The sequence below is a fragment of the Loxodonta africana genome, chromosome 13 (genome assembly GCF_030014295.1).
Source record: "Loxodonta africana isolate mLoxAfr1 chromosome 13, mLoxAfr1.hap2, whole genome shotgun sequence".
NCBI lineage: Eukaryota > Metazoa > Chordata > Mammalia > Proboscidea > Elephantidae > Loxodonta > Loxodonta africana.
In genome coordinates, this window is record NC_087354.1 from 46,366,695 (window position 1) to 46,391,425 (window position 24,731).

General features: G+C 46.8%; 1 long non-coding RNA gene across 1 annotated transcript; it reads right to left on the minus strand.

The window, feature by feature from the left end:
* Positions 1-1,524: 1,524 nt before the first annotated feature.
* LOC135227269 (uncharacterized) lies at positions 1,525-24,731 on the minus strand. The gene is made up of 3 exons (XR_010317415.1): positions 13,654-24,731; positions 12,600-12,730; positions 1,525-12,300 (listed from the first exon to the last, which is right to left on the minus strand). It is a non-coding gene; the product is annotated as an uncharacterized LOC135227269 (long non-coding RNA).

A 24,731-nucleotide genomic window follows, 5' to 3' on the forward strand; every position in this document is an offset into this window, starting at 1 on the left:
GGATGGATGGATGGATGGATGGATGGATGGATGGATGGATGGATGGGTGGGTGGGTGGGTAGGTCAGAGAAAGAAAGGAAGGGAGGGGGAGGGAGGGAGGAAGGAAGAAAGGAAAGAAGGAAGAAGGGTAGGAAGTTGGATGGATGGGTGAGGGGGTGGGTGGGTTGGTAGAAGGAAGGAAAGAAGGATGGATGGATGAATGAGTGCATGGATGGACAGATGGACGGCAATCTCAATCACTGCAATGGACTGTGCAAGGCTGGGATGGGGAGGAACAGAAGAACTTAGGACCCTTCAATTTGTACTTTCCAGCAAAATGTCCACTCTGTCCCTGAATCGTAATGTAAGTATCTCACCGGTTAATTTTCAAGCCAGCTCTTTTCTATCCCAAAGGGTCCCTTTGCCTCAGAACCAGCAGGATGCCAACCCAGCACCCAAAATCAACACAACACGAGTGGAGAGACTCAGCTGGCTGCATGCAGTGCATATTTTCTCAACCTTCTGGGGCTAAATATAAAGCAGTGAAAATGAAAAGGAGCTAGGGAGGGGAAGAAAGGACACATCGGGAGACTTAACTGGAAGGAGAAATCAAAGAGGGACCAGTCACCAGCTTATGTTTAGCAATAAGCAGGATAATCACAAAGGAAATTAAAAGCAAGTTTCCTTAAGGAGGAGAAGGGGGTGGGAACTATAATTGGTTCCCTCTGCTCTGATGTCCCGGCACCCGCCCTCCATCTGCACCCAGAGGAGACGGGATCGGAGGTCGGGGACTGATCCACCAAAACGCTTCAACTCTTCCCGGCAGTTTTGAAATGCAAACATGCTTGCGCGCACACACACACACACATACACACACACACGCAGTCCATCCATGTGATTTAAAATACTCAAAGCTTCTTAGGGGACTCTGAGCTTCTGTTCGGGTGATGGAAGAATTTGGGAACGTGGTAGTCGAACAACATAATGAACGTGTTTAATGTCACATGGGAAGAGTATTGAAATGGCAAATGTTCTGTTCTCTGTACATTTACCACAACAAAAGAAGGTGCACATACATTACTACTTCGTAAATTTGATTTAATATTTTGATATTTTAATACAATTGGATTTTTTAAGATTATATACACACATACGTGCACATATATGCATACATGCCTATATACGCACACCTATATGCAGATATACACATATATGCATATGGGTATGCGTATATGCTATGTGTATGTATATATGTATATGCACATATGTATGTGTGTGTGTATGTAGTTATGTGTATATATTTGTATGTATGTATGACAAATCTCAATATGGGGTTTGTCAGCAACCAACAACATTGACTGAATGTATTATATATGCATGTAGGTAATTTTTTTTTATACGTATTTAAATATGTAGGTATGTATGTATGACAATATGGGATTTATCAGCAACCAAAAAGATCTCTTGAAAGTGATGAAAAGCAAAAATGTCACTTTAAGGACTAAAGTGCACCTGACCCAAGCCATGGTGTTTTCAATCGCCTCATATGCATGTGAAAGCTGGACAGTGAATAAGGAAAACTGAAGAAGAATTGATTCCTTTGAATTATGGTGTTGATGAAGAACATTGAATATACCATGGACTGCCAGAGAAATGAACAAATCTGTCTCGGGAGAAGTGCAGCCAGAATGTTCATTAGAAGCAAAGATGGCGAGACTTCATCTCCTGTACTTCGGACATGTTATCAGGAGGGACCAGTCCCCAGAGAAGGACATCATGCTTGGTAAAGTAGAGGGTCATCGAAAAAGAGGAAGACCCTCAACAAGATGGATTGATACAGTGGCTGCAACAATGGACACAAGCACAGCAACAATTGTGAGGATGGTGCAGAACCAGGCAGTGTTTCATTCTGTTGTACGTAGGGTTGCTATGAGTTGGAACTGCCTTGATGGCATTTAACAACAACAACATCGATGCCACTCATACAGGTGGACTCAGATGATTCAAATGTGAGAGTGAGATAGTGTCAGAGCCAGAGAGAGACAAAGAAAGAGACAGAAAGAGACAAGAGAGGCTACCTGGTTTCCTACCAGCTTCAGGGCCCTTGTGAAGTTGTCCTGCCTTTGTGTTCCATGACCCATCCCTCCATTCTTCCAATAAACTCGCCCTTTTGCTTTAGCCAGTTTCAATAGGTTTCTGTCACTGGCAACCAAAAGCGAGCTAGCCAAGACCCATTCCTTGACTTACCAGCTGTAGGACGGAAGGGTAGCAGTACTTAGGGGATTCCCCTAGTGAGGCCATGAAGAGGTAGGGAGGGTGCATGGAGCCTGCTGGGCTGTGGCAGTAGCTTTCAAACTATTTTCTTGGGGCTGTGAGGCTTATGGAGAGGACCCCAGGGGTCAATCCATGTTCTGTTCCAGCTAAGGCTTGGTTAGAACAAAAGTTCCCATGGCTTTCCTTCTTTTGAATCACCCCCGCCCCCCACCGTCCCGGACTACAGCAAAAGGCACTGGCAGGCAGTGGAGATTGGATGGTTTCTAGTTGTTCACTCTCTCTCATTCCACTTAAAGAAACAGAGAGGGAAACTGCATCTATTATTTTAAGCTAAGTCACAGGAGGCTTCATTTCAGGGTCAAGAGGAAGAAAGCTGCCATGTTGCACAACTCTGAGTGGTGTTATTCAGGCCATGGTCTGGTGAAGGGTACCCCTGGAGTTGCCTAGTGCTGGGGGCAGGACTGGGGACTGGCTCTTCCTTGTCTGTTTACCAGGAGACCCCCTGGGGGCCCGTACTCCCCAGCCCCCACCTTTTCCCCTGGGGAATGGGCAGAGGAAGAAGCAAGTTCTGACCCCGACAGGTCCCACTGGCAGGAATCTGCTTGTGCTAGACCTTTGCCAATGGGCTAGGGAAGGAAATAAGGAGCTGGAAGGCCAGGTGGGCAGCAAAAGATAGCATCACCAGCCTGGGACATGGAGAGCAAGGAAGAGCAAAGGCTTCGTCCTTGAAATGAAAGCCCTCACCACGGAGAGGTAATGCTAGATGCTACAGGGGCCCCGGAGGTTCCTCCACGTAGGCACTGTGAGCGGCATGGAGTACGAGAGCTTTCAGTCCTAGAGAGAACTCCCAGAGACTGCTAATCCAAGTACCCACTTCCCAGCAGAGGAGGCTGGAGGCCTTGTCCAAGACCACACAGTAAGTAACTTTTCATCTGGCCTTGTCTTAGGACAATGTCCCCCAAAACACCAGCTGGGTCTATCCCCAGGTTACTGAGCAAAGTGTCTGAGGACTCAGGCCCCTTCTTCTAAAGGATTGCAGGGTACATTCACCCCTCCCTTCGCCCCAACTTTCCCAGCTTCAGGAACTTGAGGTTTGCTGCCCAAGCCTGGTCCAGGACTTGGCAGCCATCTGGCCCTTAGGGCATTGTGGGACAGTGGGAAGAGCAGTCCCAAAGTATCTCTGACTTGGCTCCTCTGTGTGACCTCGAGGAAGTCGCTTGACCTCTGGTTCAAGGTCTCCTCATCTGTACAATGGAATAATACAATCTGTCTTGCCAGCATCTCAGACCATGAGGATTAAATAGGATGGTCTGGGGTTACTGCAACGAGGCAGGAAGCCCACACAGGTGTCAGAGATGGGCGGTGATTCCTACTACCTGGAGCAGAGCCCTGAGCCTCACCTGCCAGATGAGGATTCCTGGTAACCCACTGACCTCTTACGGAATTCTCGTAGAACAATTTCCCTTTCCTGGCTCCAGGCACAGACCCTGCACACCAATATGCAGGACACCCCCATCTTGTGTTTATGGGAAAAGGGGGTCAGGGGCCATCTTAGCTAAGGCTTCCAACATGGAATCCCATACTGCCAGGGACCCACAAAACGTGGCCCTGGGACCTTGAGGCTATTACCAAGATTTCCAGAAGTCTGCTGGAAAGTATTTCCCCAGGTAAATTCAAGGGCCAATTTGCTCTGGGCTAGAATATTATTTCAGTGGAAGGTAGTACCCATTTTCTCATGTTGGCCAGAATCTCAGTTTGGGAATTGCAGATGTTTGAGAATTACAGGTATTTGGGAATTACAGGTGTAATACTGATTAATACTGATGTGCACTCTAATTAACTATCATTTAATAAACGAAACTTGTTTGATAGGAAGACCTCTTTTCAAAAGTTACTATCCCCAACAATTCCACTTTTAGGTATTTCTACTAAGGAAACAATTATGAATATATGCAAAGATTTATGGACAAGAGTGCCCATCACTACATTGTGTTTAAAAGTTTTAAAAAGAGAGAGAGATCAACAATTATTTCAGGTCACAGTGCATTCAAATGATGAATTACATGCAATCATTAAAAATCACCTTGTAGGACCTTTAATGACACTGAGAGGTATTGTTGGCATATTGTTAAGTCAAAGAAAAAAGTTCCAAAACAGAACATATACTATGATTCCAATTTGTACATCAAAAAGAAAAATTATACCAATGTTAACAACCGTTACTCAAAAGGAACTGTTTTTTTTTTTTTTCTTCCTATACTTTTAAGTTTTCTACCAATAATATGTAGGATTTCCATAATAGGGGAAAAGAGTATAAATGTCATTTTGGGGATCTCTGAAAGGGTTCAGTGGTAGAATTCTCGCCTTCCATGTGGAAGACACAGGTTCGATTCCCAACCAAGGCACCTCATGAGCAGCTACCACCTGTCTGTCACTTGCTATGATGCTGAACAGATTCCAGCACAGCTTCCAGGCTAAGACTGACTATGAAAAAAGGCCTGGTAATCTATTTCTGAAAAATCAGCCAATGAAAACCCTGTGGATCACAACGGCCCAAATTGCAACTGATCATGGGGATGGCGCAGGACTGGGTAGTGTTTCCTTCCAAAAACTCAGCCATGAGTTAGGATCGCCATGGGTCAGGGGCTGATTCGACAGAAGCTAACAACGGCAAGAAAAAAATATCTAAAAGTTTTCTTGCAAGTTAAGAGTTTGCACTGCCAAGCCCTTCTACCCCACTTGTAACACAATGGCTCACCAGGGTCTCCATCCCATACCCTCTCATTGCTCCAAGGGTTAGAGACTAGAAGGAGCTTGTGGTCCATTACCCACCAAGCCTGCCCTTCTGGGGATGGGAGGTAGGGACAGGGGAGGGTCAGCCACTCCTCTAGAGTAGGGGTCAGAGGAGCAGCCTGCTGGGCCCTATCCCTCCCTATGTGAGGTCAGAGACATGGCCCCACAGCCCACGCAAGTCTCTGGATGAATATGACAGCAACGACAACACCTAACATCTATTAAGCACTAACCTTGTATCGTTTAGGAAACCTGGTGGCACAGTGTTTAAGAGCTATGGCTGCTAACCAAAAGGTCGGCAGTTCAAATCCACCAGACACTTCTTGGAAACCCTGTGGGGCAGTTCTACTCTGTCCTATAGCGTTGCTATGAGTCGGAATTGACTTGATGGCGATGGGTTTGGTTTTTTTTTTTTTTTTTAATACATCATTTAAGGAGCCCTGGTGAAACCCATGTGAAATTGTTTACTTCAGATTAGTAAATTAGCACAAATAAGCCCATGCTTACCTTGCTAACTGGGTCATCCGTCCCTGTCAGGGACTGTAAATTTGAAAAGAGGCTTTGATTCAGTAGGAAGGTGCTGTGGGGTTGGGAGAGAGACAGATGCCAGCTATACCTGGAAGCAGAATCTCTGATGTGCTGAAAAAATGTGAAATTGTTCACCACAGATGATCAGGTAAGCAAGGTAAGCACCGGGCCTACCTTGCCAATTGGATAATCTGTCCTTGTTTCCCAGGTACTGGGGCTCAATTTCTGAAATTCAGTTGTGGGTAAGTGATCATTTTCTTTTTAATAAATAAAGCATCCACATACTTTATATATACTCTTTTATATATATGATTCATTTCATAATTAAAAGAAATGGATATAATTACATGGAATACAAAGAAAGAATATATATCAGTTAAGGAGCCCTGGTGGTGCAATGGTTAATTGCTCAGCTGCTAACCAAAATGTCGGTGGTTGGAACCCAGCAGCCTAAGACAGTCACCATTAGAATGAAGAAGTGGAGTGTGGTCTCTTCATCCACGGGAACAGCACGCAGCAGTTACAGGGAACCAGGTGTCGGCACAATGCCTCTCAAAGTTAGTCATTGAGCTTTAGAGATTCAACCTTGACAATTCTAGAATCCATTTGCTCCCCTCCGTCTCCCCGCCATTTCTCTTATCATTTGTGTTGGACGATGCAACAGACACCTAACCAGGCTCCGTGCTCCACACTGACCCTGAGAGCCACCCAGCAGCTGGAGGCTTCTATCTAAGGTACAAATCTGACCTTGTCTCTTGGCTCCTTAAAACCTCCACTGACTCTCGTTGCTGGCAAGACGAAGCCCCAGTGTCTTACCCAACCCTCATGATTCACCCCGCCAACACTTCCACCCAGCCTTGTGGGCTGTTGGTGGTCCCCAGACTTACCAGCTGTTCTGCCTTCATGCCTCTCTCACATGCTTGCTCCCTTGGCCTGGAGTGACCCTTTCATCTTCTCGACCCCCTCCCACACGCACCTCAGCAAAGTGGATCAGCCTGGCAAAGGTCCATACCAGCCTTTCAAGGCTCAGCTCAAAGATCATCTCCTCAGGGATCAAAACAGAGGGTCCTGGACAGAGCTGGAGAAAAATGTAGAACAAAATTCTAACTCACAAAAAAAGACCAGATTTACTGGCCTGACAGAAACTAGAGAAACCCCAAGAGTATGGCCCCTGGACACCCTTTTAGCTCAGTAATAAAGTCACTCCTGAGGTTCACCCTTCAGCCAAAGATTAGACAGGCCCATAAAACAAAACGAGACTAAATGGGCACATCAGCCCAGGGGCAAGGACTAGAAAGCAGGAGGAAACAGGACAGCTGGTAATGGGGAACCCAAGGTCGAGAAGAGTAAGTGTTGGCATGTGGGGATGGCAACCAATATCACAAAAAAAAAAAAAATGGGTATTGTTTAATAAGAAACTAGTTTGCTGTGTAAACCTTCATCTAAAGTACAATAAAAAAAATCAACTCTTCCGTGAAGAATTTGCAAACTACCCCACACCCACCCACACCCCCACTATCCCGCTCCCCAATAAGGGGGAGCTGCCCTTGTTTTGCTTCCTCCTATGACCAGCCCCGCCTCACAGTTCCTCTTCTCTGGAGAAACATCACTTCCTTCAGCCGAAGCCCACCCTGAGCTGCCCATGGCACTGATCTCCTTCAGCTTTCCCATCAGCTGCTGTGCTCTGGATGCATGGATGTGGGTGAGAGGCTGGTTCTCTCACCTAGATACTGCTGCTGCTTCCCGCCTTAACGACTGCATCACTTTCCATAGCTGTCTCCCTATTTCTTTCCTCCACATCCCTGCACTTCACCAAATGTGCTCAAAGATGCAGGAGACCAGACTGGTGGGGGTCATCACATGAGAGCTTCTGGGGAGAAACCCAGCAGGCTTCGCCTCAGCAGTTGCCGTCAAGCCGACTCTGACTCACGGTGACCCCGTGTGTGTCAGAGCAGAGCTGCAACCCACAGGTTTCAAGGGCTGATTTTTCAGAAGTAGATCATCTGGCCTTTATTCAAGGCAACCCTGGGAGGACTCGAACCTCCGGTCTTCCCGTTAGCAGCCAAGTGTGTTAACTGCTTGCCGCACCCAGGTTCTCCAGCTCCAACCTGGAAAGGCCAATTAGGCGGAAGCTCAGAGCCAAGCTCCCATGTCCTCCATCACTTTCCCACAGTGATGTCCCAGAGGTTCAAAGAGAATCATCTGAGGATGCAAAGAAGGTGCCATCACAGAGGGAGGAGGAGAACCAAGAGAGCAAGGTCACCCTGCTGACCAAGGAGGGAAGAGGGATGTCACTTGCTACAGAACGCTCTCATCGGGCGGGTCTGTGTGAAAGCCAGCACAAGGCCAGCCTTGCAGACAACGAATTAGAAGTATCATCCTCACCCCTGGACCTTACCCAAGTGACTTCAGGCCTATATCCTTGTACAACTTTAAAAAAAAAAAAAAAAATCTTTATAACAAACAACTCTTTCCTATAGAAAGTTGATCCTATTAAGAGAAAGCCTTTGCCTGGCAAGCACAGTGACAGGTTTGTGTGTGCGTGTGCAGGCTGCAGCAGCAGAGCACTGAACTGCTCTGCAAACAGGAAAAGAATGTGGACATTCGAGGTGGGTGGGGGTGGGCACCAGCCATGGAGATGAGGAGAGATAGAAACCAGTACGGTGGTGGAAGGTTAGGCAGTGTGTGGGGCAAGGAGCAGAGTCAACGTGTTAAAGCAAGCAAGACCACTATGTGGGTCTAATCACTCGTCAGGTGATGCTTAGTGTGACCCCTCGCCCCAAATGGTTGGGAGGGTCCACCATGCTTACACATCTTCATGTGAGTGGGTCTTTTGAGTGCAGGACAAGAAAGGTGTGATGATTTCAGCTCTGGGTTACTGTGGAGCGAAGAAGAGTGTTCTGAGATCTGCGTCTTGAGAGCATGGGGTTCCTCAGGGGGCTGCAGAAATCTTCGCAGGGGCAGAGGGGGTTTGGGAGTCCCTGTGGCTTGGAATGGGGGCTCAGGCCACTCGTATCTAGATCTGAAGTGACCCCAGCTGATATGTGGGTTGTTCTTGTTGACTACACAGCATCCACACAATTAGAGAAAAACGTTGACCTCTCCAAAGTACGCCTCAAACCCTCTAAAGTATCATTTCCTGAAGAATACATGAACAACCCCTGGATGCCCTTTTAACTCAGTACTGAAGTCACTCCTGAGGTTCACTCTTCAGCCGATAAGCCCATAAAACAAAATGAGACTAAATGGGCACACCAGCCCAGGAGCAAGGACAGGAAGGTAGGAGGGGACAGGAAAGCTGGTAATGGGGAACCCAAGGTTGAGAAGGGGAGAGTGTTGACACGTCATAGGGTCGGCAAGCAATGTCTAGAAACAGTATGGGTATTAATCGTTTAATAAGAAAATAATGTGCTCTGTAAACCTTCATCTAAAGCACAATTTCAAAAAAAGAATATGTGAGTAAGTGCACCCATTTACCACATTGTCAAAACAAAAATCAAACCGGTTGCCATCGAGTCCATTCCAACTCACGGCAACCCCATGTGGACTCAGAGTAGAATTGTTCTCCGTAGGGTTTTCAATGGCTGAGATCACCAGGCCTTTCTCCCAAGGAGCCTCTGGGTGGATTCAAATCACTACTAACCAAGCCCTTAACCATGTGCACCACCCAGGGATTCCTACTGCGTCACATAGGGTGTGTAACATTCTCTTCCTTGTACTTGTCCATGGACCATCGTCACTCAGAGGTGGAAGAGTCCACAGAGATAATCCAGTTGAAAGCCCACTTACAGATAGGGTGTGGAAGTTCAGAGACAGAGAGTGACCTTCTCAAGACCACACAGCCCATTGGTGCAGAGCTGAGGCTCAAATCCAGACTTTCTGCCCCAATTTGGATTTCCCCGCCTCCCTACCGTGAGGCACAGCTGCTTATGAGTTAGGCTGAAGCCAATTTGGATTTGAGGCTATTTCATTAAAACACATCCTGGGAGTAAGAATATGGAGACAATGAGGCCTTGTTTCCAATGTAAATCTCCAAGGCCCAGGAACTCCAAACAAACACATTCCTGAATCTTTGCCACTGCATTTAAAACTAGGGTAGAAACGTCCTAAATGGGCTTTTTCTCTACAGATCAGAGAATTACAGAACATGAAGACTGCAAAAGATGGACTAGTGGGGTGCTTCCCTGCCCAAACTCCCCGGCACCTGAGAATCTGAATGCTTTTTCCATGCAGCTTAAATTTACATGGAAAGATAATAGGTGGGTGTTTTCACTAGCTTCTTCAACCAACACAGTAAATATTTTTAAATCTCCTTCTCACTTCTTTTGTCAGAGAAAAACACCAATAGGCATTAAAATGAATAAGATTACATGTTTTGTAAAATATCTAATTTATTGAACTCATCAAGAATTCTTCAAGAATAGAAGAATGTTGGTAACTATTGAAGCTGGGTTCAGAGTACACGTTGCTGGGTGCCATCAAGTCAATTCTAACTCACAGTGACCTTATAGGATGTAGTAGAACTGCCCCATAAGGCTTCCAACGCTGTGAGTCTTTTGGAAGCAGATTGTCAGGTCTTTCTCTTGCAGAACCTCTAGGTGAGTTGGAGCTGCCAACATTTTGGTTAGCAACTGAGCACTTAACTGTTGTACCACCAGGGCTACTTGCTCTCATTTTAAAGATGCAGACATTGAGATTTGGGATGGGGTCCTGCGGGCACTGCCTAACCACGCCATAAACTGGTGGAGGCGGCAACTACGTCTCATTGATCTTTGTCACATCCACCTTACATACATGCACGCACACGTACACAAGCACACACTCACGGCACTCAGAGTATGCTGCGAATCTCATACCGACCACTCACGCTTCCAGGCTGTGAGGTTGCCGTCTGGGAAGCTCCCTGCCTCCAGGACAGTAGTGGGGACCCCCATAACACTGCATTCATCCTGCTCTTCTGCACTCGCCATGTGCTTTTAGGATTCCTGACTACGCATCCGTTCCCCCAGCTACTCTCCAAACTCTTTGAAGGCAAGGACGAGACTGGCCCTCTCTGGGTCCCACCCTACCAAATAGGTGCTTAGTAAATAAATGCCAGATGATGTAAAAGTTAAGCTGGTAGCATTGTGAGCTGGGAGTAGAGGTGGGGAGGAAGACAGGAAAGAAGGGAAGTGAGCTGGGGAATGGAGCCAGATTCATGCTCCTTATCTCCGCTGTGCTGCTAATTACCTGTGGGCCCTCAGTTTCTCCATCAACAAAATGAGAATAATAAACTTTACTCTGCGGAGTTGTGGCGAAGACAAAAGATGGCGGATGTGCAGTGCCTGATACATAAATTTAAAAAAACTTTGCTGTCAAGTCAGTTCCCGCTCATGGTGGCCCCATGGGTATCAGATTTGGACTGTGCTCCATAGGGTTTTCAACGGCCCATTGGTCAGAAGTAGACCCCCAAGCCTTTCTTACAAGGTGCCTCTGGGTGGATTTGAAACTCCAACCTTTCAGTTAGCAGCCAAGTGCATTGTAACAGTTTGCACTGACCAGGGATCCCTTCCTAGTGACCCTATAGGACAGAGTAGAACTGCCCCATAGGGTTTCCAAGGAGCACCCTGGTGGATTTGAACTGCTGACCTTTTTTGGTTAGCAGCCATAGCATTTAACCACTATGCCACCAGGGTTTCCCCCTGGCACATAATAGGTGTTAAATAAAAGGCTGCTGTGACTATAATGATGATGCTGAGATGAAGACAACCGTGGTGATGACACCTGAAGGAGAGCTTCGGGCAGAGGCAAGTATTCTGAGCAGCTCCCCTTACCCATCCCTCCAGTTCATTCAGCCTGCTTGGTGGGGGAGGGGAGGCGGGCCAGGTAACAAGAGAAAGGGTTACCATGCTGACTTTAGCCAAACATCTGAAATTCAGAATCTTTTAACAGAACTGGGGGAAGAGAGGAAATTCACAGGTATTTAGTACTTTTATTTAATCCTCAGGTCAGCCTGTGAGCAGGGTGGTTTCATGCCCATGTCTCCAGGAAGGAACAGAGCACAGAGTGGTTAAGTCGCTCACCCAAGCTCGGTGCGGGGTATGTGTGTGTGTGTGTGTGTGTGTGTGTGTGTGTGTGTGTGAACTGTTGGGATTTCTGGCATTTGATGCAGGAGGTATTCCTGGGCTCCCAGATACTCTTCTTATTCTCTTTAACTCAAATCAAATCCTGGAAGCCCCTCCTAGCGCACTCTCTCTGGGGATCAGTCCCTGTGCTTTTGTTTAATGATCAACATGGTTCCAATGCAGGCTGGCCTGGTTCACCTTGACCTGGGCAAGCCTGTTTGGAAGGTGGGTAGAGGTACCAGAGCTACCTTCTCCCTTCCCTCTGACCAGTCAGAGGACGCCCTTCTCTCTCTTCTCCAGGCCTTGTGACCACCTGGAGCTCAACTCTGAATACTTGGCCCTAATAGATGTTTCCCTTCCCTTCCCCTTCGGGACTGTCTTAGTCTAGGTTCTGAGTTCTCTAGAGAAGCAAAGCCAGTGAAACACATATATAAATATATAGAGAGAGATTTACTTCGAGGAAATGACTCATGCAACTGTGGAGGCTAGCAAGTCCCCAATCCATGGGTCAGGTGGTAGGCTGGAGGCCTCTTCTGGCTCACAGGGTTGCAGGGGCTGGTGAATCCAAAATCTGCAGGTCAGATGGGAGGCTGGGAACCTCTGCAGGCTTACGTCCCAAGAACTAGACGTGAGGTGACGAGAAGAGTGCAGGGTCAAGAAAGAAGGAACTTTGCCAGAACACCCGTTTACGTACTGGAGGCAAGCCACACCCCCAAGTAAATTCCCATTTCAACTGATTGGCTGTTCACATTAGATCACCACTGAGAATCACAGCCTAGCCAGTTGACACATAACATTAACCATCGCAGGAACCCTTAAGCAAAGAGCTGAGAGGGGCTCAGAGAGCAGAGAAGGGGCTTGCCAGACACCATGAGGCAAGAGAAAGGGCAAACCAGATGCAAATCCCAGCTCCCTACTTACCCTCAGTGTGACACTTGGTTGAGTGACTTCACCTCTCTGAGCCTCAGTTTCCAACAAAATGAGAAAAACGGTGGCTGCCTCAAAGGCTGCTGGAGAGCCTTTAATACGACCCTGTGTAGAAAGTACCTGGCCTATAAAAATAGCAGACAATAAATGTAGGCTTCCTATCTGTCACCCCAGAGCCCCCCAAGCTTTGTCGCTGTGACCTCTGTCATTTTGCAGCACTGCCGATAGTGATTGATATTTCTCTATAAACTGACTCACTTTTAAAACTCAATTTCACTTCCACAAATAGAAAGGCAGCCTCACTGGAAAAGCATTTATTCATTTGTTTAATCAATATTTATTGAGTCTTCATTCTGCACCAGGCCCTGTTCTGGGTGCCAGGGACACAGCAGTGAACAAACAACCCTCACCCTGACCCGCACACCCAGCAGGGAAGCAGACAGCAAGCAAAAAGCCATGGAGTGGTATTAGGTAAAGATATGCACTGTGAAAGGAAATAAACCAAGATCCAGGGCTTGACAGAGATGTGGAGTGGGAACTCTGCTTCATTTTGTAGGGCCAACAGAAGCGGATTTAACCTGAAGCTAACAGAGGCCACCATCTAACCCAACAATCACACTCCCTGGTATATGCCCTAGAGAAATAAAAACTGAGGTTCACACAAAAACCTGTACACAATGTTCATAGCAGCTTTATTCACAACAGCCCCAAACTGGTTTGTGCTTGACTGCTAATCTAAAGGTCTGCAGTTTGAACCCACCCAGTGGCTCTGTGGAAGAAAAGTCCTGGAGATCTGCTTCCATTAAGATTACAGCCAAGAAAACCCTATGGTGCAGTTCTACTCGATAACACTCAGAATCACCATGAGTTGGGATTGAGTTGATGGCAACTAACAATAACATAGCCTAAGCTTCAGGGCTCTTCACTTGCTCAGACTCTTTCCTGTTTCCATCCTATGTACTTTCCTACTAAATTTTGTATTCACAATTCTGTGTTCTTTTTCCTAAAGAGACCTCTCAATAATTATATAAGCTCAGGTCCCACAAACCTGGCTCTGTCCCTGGTAGTCAGCAAAGGCCTCTCCGAGAAGATGACATTTCAGCAGAGACCTGAATATATAGAAAGTAACCATTAAAATGAGCAAAATCAAATTCTTAGACCTGAGGGAGGTGAAAAGATTCTGAAAAGGCTCCAATCTACCTGCTTTGTTGAATTGAAAGAATGCATTTGAAATTACATCTCAGGCCAGGTTTCCAAAGCAAATTGAGCATGAAGGTTTCTATATTTTCCCTAGACCTCCACCCCATCTGTTGGCTTAAGCCAGCCTGGGAGGCAGAGCAAGAAAGAGTGGGAAAGCCTGGAAGGATCAGAAGCATCAGTGGGTTTTGGGTGTCAGGGATTGGCTGGGGGCAGAGACCAGTGGGAGGAAGAACACCAGTAGGAGGATAGAGCCCAAACAGACAATATCAAGTGATGATGAGGATGTGGAGCTACTGAAACTCTCGTACACTGCTGATGGGAATGCAAAATGGTACAGCCACTTTGGAAAACAGTTTGGCAGTTTCTCGTAAACACATATTTACCATATGACTCAGCAATCACACCCCCTGATGTTTACCCAAGAGAAATGAAAACTTATGTTCATCTAAAAACCTGTACAGGGATGTTCATAGCAGCTTTAGTCTTAACAGCCAAATACTGGGAACAGCCCAAATGTCCAATACCAGGCGAATGGGTGAACACATTGTGGTCTATCCCTACCAAGGAATATCCCTCATCAATTAAAAAAAAAAAAAAAAAAACTATTGAGACATACAACAACAAAGATGAATCTCACAGACATTACGCTGGGTGAGAGAAGCCAGCCACAGAAGAGTTTATCTGTAGGATGACATTCTAGTTATAGTAACAGGAAGCCATTTGGAGATGAGGGAGGGGGCATTGGCTGCAAAGGGCACAAGAGAACTTTCAGGGGAGATAGAAATGTTCCCTGCCTTGATTGTGATACATGCATTTGTAAAAACTCATTGAACTGTACACTTAAAATGGGTCCATATACCTTAATGGAGCTGATATTTAAAAAAAGCACACCACACCACATTGTCCACTGGAAAGATCCTCCTTGAGATCAATCATCCACCCCTTCATTTTACATGTCAAGAAACTAAGGCCCAGAGAGGGGAGTGACTTTCCCGGGTCACACAGTGAGTTAGGGCAATTGTATGAGTACCTAAAATTCCTAGAGTGCTTTCCCAAACCCCCTCTTACCTGGTGCTCGTTGTAGCTCTCTGAGGGAACACACAGCACTGTCATTAGCCCCATGTTAGAGATGAGTACACTGAGACCCAGGATGCTGAAGAGGCTTGCCCGAGGTCACACAGCCAGCTTCACGATGACCTTCCCTGCCTTGGCAGCTGCTGGCAGAGCAGCAATGCAAACCTGGGTCCTGTTTTCAAAGCCCAGCTCTTCCCTCTTCCCCACACATCTTCCTCACACATTGAGGGGGTGTAAACTGGGAGACCCTCCTCTGAAGCCAGAGAACCCAGAGCCCAGCACGGAGGTGGGGAGAGCAGTGTGGAGCACTTGTGAGCTTGTGATTTGGGGCTAGGAGCTGCAGCAAGGAGGTGCTTCTGCTCCCGGGCATAGTGCACAGCGTGCTGGGAACAAGTGGTGGGAGACCGCCCTGGCTTTGCCCAGAAAGATCCTGTTTCCCTGGACGCTTTTTCCAGCAGAGCCTGCCAAAAGAGATTAAGATCACTAAGAGCAACACGATTTAGCTGAGAGGAAGACTAGTGGTTTCTGGGGTGTTTGTCTCCCCAAGAAAGGCAGTTTGTTTGGGATCCAACTCCAAGCCTTGGAGCTGAAACTGTGCCACAGCCCACTGGAGTTGACATGAGGGGACAGAAGGCACCGAAGGCAGGGAGAGGGCAGGGGGTCTGTGAAGGTTAAGGTTGTGTGTCAACTTGGCTGGGCTATGATTCTCAGTGGCTTGGCAGTTTTTTTTTTTTTATGTAATGATGTAATTATCCTCCATCTTGTGATATAATGTAATTATCTCCATGACATGATCTGATGTAATGAGCCAATCAGTTGTAAGGGGAGTTTCCTCAGGGGTGTGTGTGGCCTGCAATCAATCCATATGGACGTTCTGACAAAGCTCACTGGCTTTTGCTCACTCAGATTCTATATCTGGCTCATCATCGTCTGACCTCCAGTTCTTGGGACCTGAACCAGCAGCTTGCCTACTGATCTTGGTATTCATTAGCCTCCTTAGCCTGTGAGCCAGCAGCCTAACATCCGACCTGCTGATCTTGGGTTTGTCAGCCCCTGCAGCTACGTGCGTGAGTCAGGAGAAAGCCTCCAGCCTGGTGCCTGACCCACGGGCTTGGGACTTGCCAGCCTCTATAACCACATGAGCCATTTCCTTGAGATATATATATATACACTTCACTGGTTTTGCTACTTTAGAGAAACTAGCCTAAGACAAGACCTCTGGCCAAACCTAACACAATTGAGACTTCCAGAGTCCTGAGAAAACGATGCCCCACGTAAGCCATGATTCCAGCACCTCTTGCCAAGGGTGACTCCATTACAAACCGTCCCTGGGCTTATTTGCTGTAGAGTGGGAAGGGGCATGCCCAGTAGGTGGAGGAAGGCTGGCTCCACAGGGTGGTAGTGACCAAGGAGGGAGAGAAGAGTCACCTCCAGAGGCACCCTGGAAGAAAGGCCATTGAAAAATCAGCCACTGAAAAACCCTGTGGAGCACAATTCTACTCTGATACACATGCGGTCACCATGAGTTGGAATCGAATTGAAGGCATCTATTATATCCCTTCCTGCCCACTTGTATTAATCAACTCTTGACACAATTTCAGACCCTCTTAGCTCGTTTCGTAACCCAGCTGGCCCTGCGGTGGCCAGTTCCACACAAGCTTTGCTCGGTGTGTGAAGGTGGTTCCTCCTCCCACACCCACAGCCTCTCTCATCCTGCTCTGAGGCTTTCCTGACTGAGAGGAAAGGGCACCCAGGAAGCCAGTTGGTACCCACGCCTATACAACATGGGGTAACCGCATAGGGAAACCCTGGATCAAAGGAGAATGGATAAAACTGGTCCCTTCTTCTCCAGCAGACAGTCCTGAGACTCCTTCCATAGGCTTCTCAGAAGGTCCCATGGAACGGAGCAGACAACTCCATCTTGCGTCCTCATATCAGTTACCCCCTTCCCTGTTCCACCCACCATCCCTCACTCAGGCTTCCTGGGAATCACATTCTTTTTTATTTTATTTTATTTTATTTTATTTTATTTCTGGTGGCAATATATACAACCAAACATACACCCATTCATAATTTCTACATGAACAGTTCAATAACGTTGGTGACATACTTCACATTGTCACCACACTATCTCTACCCATGTTGATTCATCACCACTAATTTAGGCTCTCCTCCCCTTAAAGTTCTCATCTGTGCTTTAGACTAATTGTTGTCAGTTTACACTTATAGAGATAATTCTTTACAAAAGGGCTATGCTCAGGCAAACATTCTTTATTAATTTGGCTAACAACATTAGCTTCATGGGATGGTTTCAGTTCAAGGTTTAAAGATTATTTCTGGGCATTAGATTTGAAGGTTTTCTCACATTCAGTGGATCCAGTAAGTCTGGTTTCCACATGAGTTTGAAGTTCTGTTCCACACTTTTCCTCTGTTTGATCAGAATCCATCTATTGGGTCCTTGATCAAAACATTCGGTAATGGTAGCTGGGCCCTATCCATTTCTTCTGGTCTCATGGTAATGCAGGTGGAAGTTTATGGAGCCAATTAGTCCTACAGTCCGTTCTGGGAATCGTATTCTCAAAGAAAACTCCTGCTACATAAGCCATTGACCTGAGCTCTGCTTTGGGGGGCACCCAAGCTAAAATACCCCCCTTCAGGGTGAATCTGCAGTGCCGCCAGGATAGAGCTCCCCTGTGACCTCAGGCTTGGCTTTTCCCAACCTCCCAGCCTCCGCCCAGCTCACACACCCATGATTTGACCTTGCTCCAACACCAGGGTTGGTCCCCATGTTGAGTTCTGTGAATCGCCACTTGGCTGTGTTCACTAAGAACACCTGGACCCTGCCTTTGCAAAGGCAGAGTCAACATGATATATTAGTTACTTGCTTAGAGGTTGATTTGCTCAAGAGAAAAGTGGCCAATTCACCAAACCTGTCTGGTGGCCCAGATTTCCATGGGCTACTTCAAGCACCTGAGATCCTGGTGTGGAGCCCAGAGTCACCATCCAGGTGCCAGTGAATGCTGGCTCCCAGCCCAATTCTGACACAGCACTGGGTGACCCTGGACAAGTCCCCAAGCCTCTTTGTGTCTTCCCAGTAAACTTAGGAAGGATGAGACATTCCCTAAGGTCCTCAGAGCTCTGGCCAGAGGACAGTGCTTTCTGCTGTGCTCAAACAAACCAGAGTTCAGACGTCCCTGCAGAATGCCCCCTGGTTACCATCCTGCCGCAGAGAACACGTGTATTGAGAGAGCTCAGTACGATACTTCTTGGCTGGTATTTACATAGGAGGAAAAAGTATGTTCATGTGTCCAAAATTCAATATAACATATTTCAACAAAACAATGTACAGGAAAAGAACATTCCCAATACAATTAGTAAGGTGCCAGAATCAAGTTATAGGCATTTTGAAAAAACTGTGCCTCTTGGCTGCTGCTGGCACTCAGAGAGGCCAGATGACCGTGCACAGAGCAACTGCTTGTTAGAGTTCACATTGTTTGGTGACCAGGAACCAAAGCTTTAAGCATCTTACAATCTAACACGATCATTGTTACCTACATGAACATTTTACTGTATTTTAGTAGAGTTTAGGAAATTGGTTAAGGAATTTGGAGTTGAAAAGTAACAGTATAAATTTTCCCCTTTAAAAACAATGGGAATGCAATAAATAAAAGGCAATATGGCTCCGGAAGTGTCTTCACAGAGAACATCTCCTTTTCAGGAATAGACTGCTGACATCGAGCCAGAGGTGCGAGCCATCTTCCCCGTTTTCGTGGTAGGTGTATTGCTAGAACATGCAGGTACGTGCAAACCTTGCAAATATCCTTGGTGTTCATTACTTAAAGTGGAGTTACATTTTTAGCTCAGATAATCATCTACATCTATGTCCTGAGAAGTCAGAAAGCCGCATGGAATGAAAGACAGTTCTTCATGGTGAGATGGTGCCATGCGTCTAACATTTCTGGCTCCTCGCAAGCGCCCATCTCAACGGAGCAACAACCGGAAATACCCTCCATAGTTTTACACGGCACCTGGGGGTATGACCCCCTTCATGGAGAAAACTGCTCTGGAGCCCATGGTCACCACATAAACTTAGGTGGGTGGGGATGGGGCGTAGGAGCGGGGGTTTTTATTACCCATCGAAGTTTTCAAGGACCCCACCATTCTTTCCCTGGGCTTTTTTAAAACCCTTTCGTGCCCGGTGGTACCTAAGTTCATCTCTGGGGTTCATTGGTGAAGCTGCTGCATCACTGATAGTACCTGCTGCCACCAAGCAGGGACCCTTATAACTGTTTGAAACCCAAGGAACAAGCGTGTACCACAAATTACTGTTTTTACAGGGTACTCTATGAGGTGTCTGAATTTTGGGTAGGGAAAATAGATATTCTGACAATTTTTATTTGTTATACATATGAACCGATAGATTCTGGTGGGGACTCTGGTGTATAATTAGTACTTCATACACACCACTGAACACTTAGGATAGGCTTGTGGGAGGCGGACAAGGAAAAAATCCATTCCACATAGCAAAAATGCAGAAGCACTCAGTGATTCGGCATGCTTCCATTAACAAAAACACGTGGTATCAACAAAAAATTCAAAGCAGAAAATAATTGAGTCACCAAAGGGTTAAAAATTTGAGCTATCATTCACATACCATAAAAACTCGTCCCTTTAAAATGTTACAATTGAGTGGTTTTTATTATATTCACACAGTTCTGCAACCATCACCACTATCTAATTTTAGAACATCTTCATGACCCCCAAAAGAAAGCCCATACTCATTAGTAGTCACTCTCCAGTCCCCCCACCCCAGCCCCTGCAACCACTAACCTACTTTCTGTCTCTATGCGTTTACCTGTTCTGGACGTTCCATATAAATGGATACATGGCCTTTTATGTCTGGCTTCTTTGACTTAGCAATGTTTTCAAGGTTCATCTATGTTGTAGTGATGAACCAATACTTGATTCCTTTTTATGACTGAATAATATTCCATTAGATGAGTATACCATCATCCGTTTATCCACTCATCAGTTGATGGACATTTGTGTTATCCACTTTGTGGCTATTAGGGTTAATGATCATTTGTGTACATGTTTTTGTGTGGACATCTGTTTTTAATTCTCTTGGGTATATACCTAGGAATGGCATTGCTGGATCCTATGGTAACTCTATGTTTAAATTTTTGAGGAATCACCAGGCCATTTTCCAAAGTGGCTGAACTATTTTACAATCCCACCAGCAAAGTATGAGGGTTTCTCTACAGCCACGCCATCACTTGTTATTGTTTTTTTTTATTGTGGCCATCTCAGCAGGTGTGAAGTGATATCTCATTGTGGTTTGGTTTGCATTTCCCTAATGATTATTGAAAGCGCCCTGGTGGCACAGTGGGTAAGCGCTCAGCTACTAACGAAAGGTTGGTGGTTTGAACCTACCCAGTGGCTCCAAGAGAGAAAGACTTGGCAATCTACTCTGAAAAAAGATTATCTACTCCGTCTTATAGGGTCCCTATGAGTCAAAATCACTCAATGGCACCCAACAACTACCAGTGATGTTGAGTATATTTTTATGTGCTTATTGGCCATTTGTATATCTTCTTTGGAGAAGTGTCTTTGCCCATCATTTAATTGGGATATTTGTCTTTTTATTGTTGAATTGTAAGAGTTCTTTATATATTTAGGACTTGTGACTTATCAAATATATGATCTGCAAGTATTTTCTCCCATTCTGTCAGTTGCTTTTTCACTTTGTTGATGGTGTCCTTCGAGGCATGAAAATTTTTAATTTTGATGAAATCCAATGTAACTATTTTTTCTTTGGGTGCTTGGGTTCCATGGGCTTTTGAACCAGTTGTTCATTTCCTCCCTGGGCTAGGCCAGGGAATGGAGGCTTCTGTGATTTGAATGGAGACAAGAGCCTTCCAATTTCAAAGCCTTTGTGGGAATTCCATAAATAGAGTTGAATTTATCTGGATAAAAGCTCTATCCCTGTTTAAGTTCAAATTCCTTCAGAAGGGGCAGCATCAGCCTTATCATTCATTCATTAAAAAAACTTTAGTCAACTCTGACTCATGACAACCACATGTGTGTTAGAGTAGAACTGTGATCCATAGGGCTTTCAGTGGCTGATTTTTTAGAAACAGCTTGCCAGGCCTTTCTTCCAAGACCCCTCTGGGTGGACTGGAACCTCTAGCCTTTCAGGTAGCAGCCAAGTATGCTAACTAACTGTTTGGACTAACCAGGGACTTCACCAGTCATTCATACCTTAGGGAAAACTACTCTATCAAGCCCTTTTCTAAGCATAGACCAGGCTGGGGGATTGGAAAGAATATGGGGAGCCTGAACCCTGGGGACTAAGAAATCTTGGGGGCACTACACAGGTAGAGGGACACAGGAGGGGCAAGCTGGACAGCGAGGAAGGCCAACGTCTCCTCTTTGGTGAAAGAAGCCAGCCCGAATGGTGTCTTCCACAGGCCTTAAGTGGGAGCACACCTGCTCGTACATCAGGCCTCACTTTGGTTTTAGGCAGTGGAGGGCCCTGAAAAATGTGTGTCTCCAGTATGGGGACAAATCCCTAGATTGCTGATGGTAGGCCGAGTGACAGGGAACTTGTTGCTTATCTCCTGCAGCCTCCCACCTCCCACCCCCCCCCCCCCACTGCAAATGGAGAAATCGAGGCCCAGAGAGGACAAGGCCTATATTCCAGGCTACACAGGCCTCAGCGAGGTTATAGCACACAAGGCACTGGGCTGGCTTCCCCCAACCTCAGCAAGCAGTGGGATCTGGAAATAAGCAGGGCCCTGGGGGCCCGGGCATAGGTCAGGCAGATTTGCTTGGGCAGAAAAAAGAGCCACAGATAGGCCAATGAGCTGGAAGGTGAACCCCATTGTTATGGATTGAATTGCGTCCCCCCAAAATATGTGTTGTAAATCCTAACCCCTCTACCTGTGGTTATAATCCCGGTTGGAAATGGGTTTTCTTTGTTATGTTATTGAGATAGTATTAGTGTAGGGCGTGTTTTAAGTCAATCTCTTCTGAGATATATAAGTGATTAAACAAGCAAGCAAGCAGAGATGGACGAAGAGAGGTGCCAGACCACAGGAAGATCACCAGGAGCAGAAGCTCAGAGGAAACGAGGACCTTCCCCAGAGCTGAGAGACAGAGAAAGGCCCTGAATTCAGACTCCTGGCCTCCTAAACTGTGAGAAAATCAATTCCTGTTTGTTAAAGCCACCCCCTAGTGGTGTTATCATTATAGCAGTACTAGGAAGTAAAGACAAGTTAAGACACCCATCGAGGGGTCCTGGTGGGGCTCAGAGGAGCAGGAGGGCTCCGGACCCTGGAGGGCAGGGGGCTCACTTCCTTAGGGCTGGCCTGCCAATCTCATCTCTTAATGACAATAACTGCTGCCCTTCATTGAGTGCTCAGTACATACCAGGCGCTCTGCTGAGAAACCTACATGCATTGACTCTCATAAGAGCCCTGAGAGTGATGATAATTTTTTTTGAGGAGGCCACTGAGGCTCCAAGAGGTTAAGTGACTTGCCCAGGGTCACATAGTCAGATAAAGCAGAGCAGGGTTTCAAATCCAAATCCACTGACTCCAAAGCCAGGGTTCATAGGTCCCGTACTGACCCTGATTTCTGGAGACCCCTCAGGGCTCTCCGCTCTCAGGTAAAATTTCCCTGGGTGGACGGGTGGGCTTTTGGCCAGGCTGGCCTAACCCAGGCTGAGCTTTGCTCAGAAGCCAGAGTCCTGGGCCTGTGTCCCTGGGAAAGCGCGTCTCTTGGCTGATGTCACAGCGCCCCCTGCTGCTCACTCCCACTCGGTCGACAAGATCGTTTGTGCTTCCCCATTAAAACGCAAGAGATCTCCCCATTACCGGGGACTCTGGACGTTCCCCGGATGAGAGCCCCACTCTCTCACTAACTCCCCTGTCCTCTTGAAAGCCCTTCTGGGCTTTTCCAGGAAGCAAATAATAAAAGGGAGGGGCAAGAACGTTTATTCCTTGGTTTGTGCCCAAAGGGGCCTTAAAACTCACATCATCCCACACTCCTTTCACGAAACAAGCAAGAGGAACTCTGGATTTTGTATCAGACACTGGAGGTCAACACCCAACTCCACTTCTTCATAGTCCTGCAGACTTGGGTAAACTGAGTCTCAAGTCCCTGGTCTGCAAAATGGAGGCCAAGTGCCTCCTTCTCTGCTAAGAAGATGAGATGGTGGACGTCTAGGGCCCAGCAAGGCTACCCAATAATTGAGCTCCTTGCCTTCCTGAGCCTCAGTTTCCTCATCTTCTGATGTTTATCGGGTGCTTACCTGGTGTAGTCACCTGGCCTTCACCTGCATTACCTGACTCAATTATCACAGTAATACAAGAGATGGCTACCAGCTTAAGATAGGGAAACTGAGGCTCAGAGGACTTAAGCAACCTGCTCAACGTCACGCAGCTGGCAAAATGTAGAGCCAGGATTCCAACCCAGGCAGCCCAGCTCCACGTGCCAGGCTCTAACTACCATACCACAGTGCCTTCTGGTGCCAAGATGGACAGGACAGTGCCTTGTAAACTCTGAAATGCAGAGTGTGTACAGGGCTGGGACATGTAAAGGATGAAGAAATGAGAAAAATCAGTACTTAGAAAAATGAGGCTACAATGGGAAGACTCCTGGGGCTTGGGTCCTTCTCAGCAAACTTCCTGAGTCAATGAACTTGGTCATTTGGACGGAGTCAGCTGTCAGCATGACTGGTGGGAAGGGTTTGCCCTTCTGGAAAGGGTGGCGTTTCCCAGCCTCACAGGAACTGAGAGAATACAAGGCATGGTGGGGCTGCGATGATAATGAATGTTAGCATTTATTGAGTCTCTATAGGCCAGGCACAGTACTAGGGCTTTATATGGACAATCTTATGTAATCCCCCAATAGCCCTGTGGGGTAAAATTTGCCCTCTTTACACTTGAGGAAACTGGGCTTCTGAGAGATTAAGTGACTTTCCCAAGGTCTCACAGCAACTAAGAGGTGACATCAGGATTCAAACCCACGCAGCCTGACTGGAACACTCTGCTATGTACCCAGGCTGCTCATAGTTTCACTGCCTCATGAATAAAGCCCCTGCAGGGGTCCTGCTGGTTCCTGCCATCTCCGTGGGGATGACCTCCCAGTAGTTCTCCCTGGTGACTCTGCTGTCAGCTGAAGGAAGAAGGAAGGAGAAAGCCATCTTTGTCTCCAGCACCCACCCCACCAAAAAAAAAAACTGTCGTCTTTGAGTGGATTCTGACTTATAGTGGCCCTACCGGACAGAGTAGAACTGCCCTGTAGGGTTTCCAAGCAGTGCCTGGTGGATTGGAACTGCCGACCTTTTGATTAGCAGCCGAACTCTTAACCACTACGCCACCAGGGTTTCCCTCCAGCACCCAAAACCAAAAAAAAAAACCAAACCCACTGCCGTCGAGTCGATTCCGACTCATAGCAACCCTATAGGACAGAGTAGAACTGCCCTGTAGGGTTTCCAAGGAGCGCCTGGCAGATTCGAACTGCCGACCTTTTGGTTAGCAGCTGTAGCACTTAACCACTACGCCACCAAGGTTTCCCTCCAGCACCCAGGAGATGCCAAAAAGAGGATATCTAGAGAATAAACAAATTGGTCTTGTTCAAAGGATGGATTATCTGTGTCTCTGTCGCCCCCTCCTGCCCCATAGGAGAACTGCACAGGATCACAGTCCTTGGGGCAGCCACCAAAGGAAGTCTCCATTTCAGAGTTGAAGAAAGGGGCCACAGGCAATGCTTCGCAAACCATTTGTGATCAAGGACAGGATGTTTTGTTTTTGTTTTCAACTTCCACTCTGTCATCGTGGACCAATA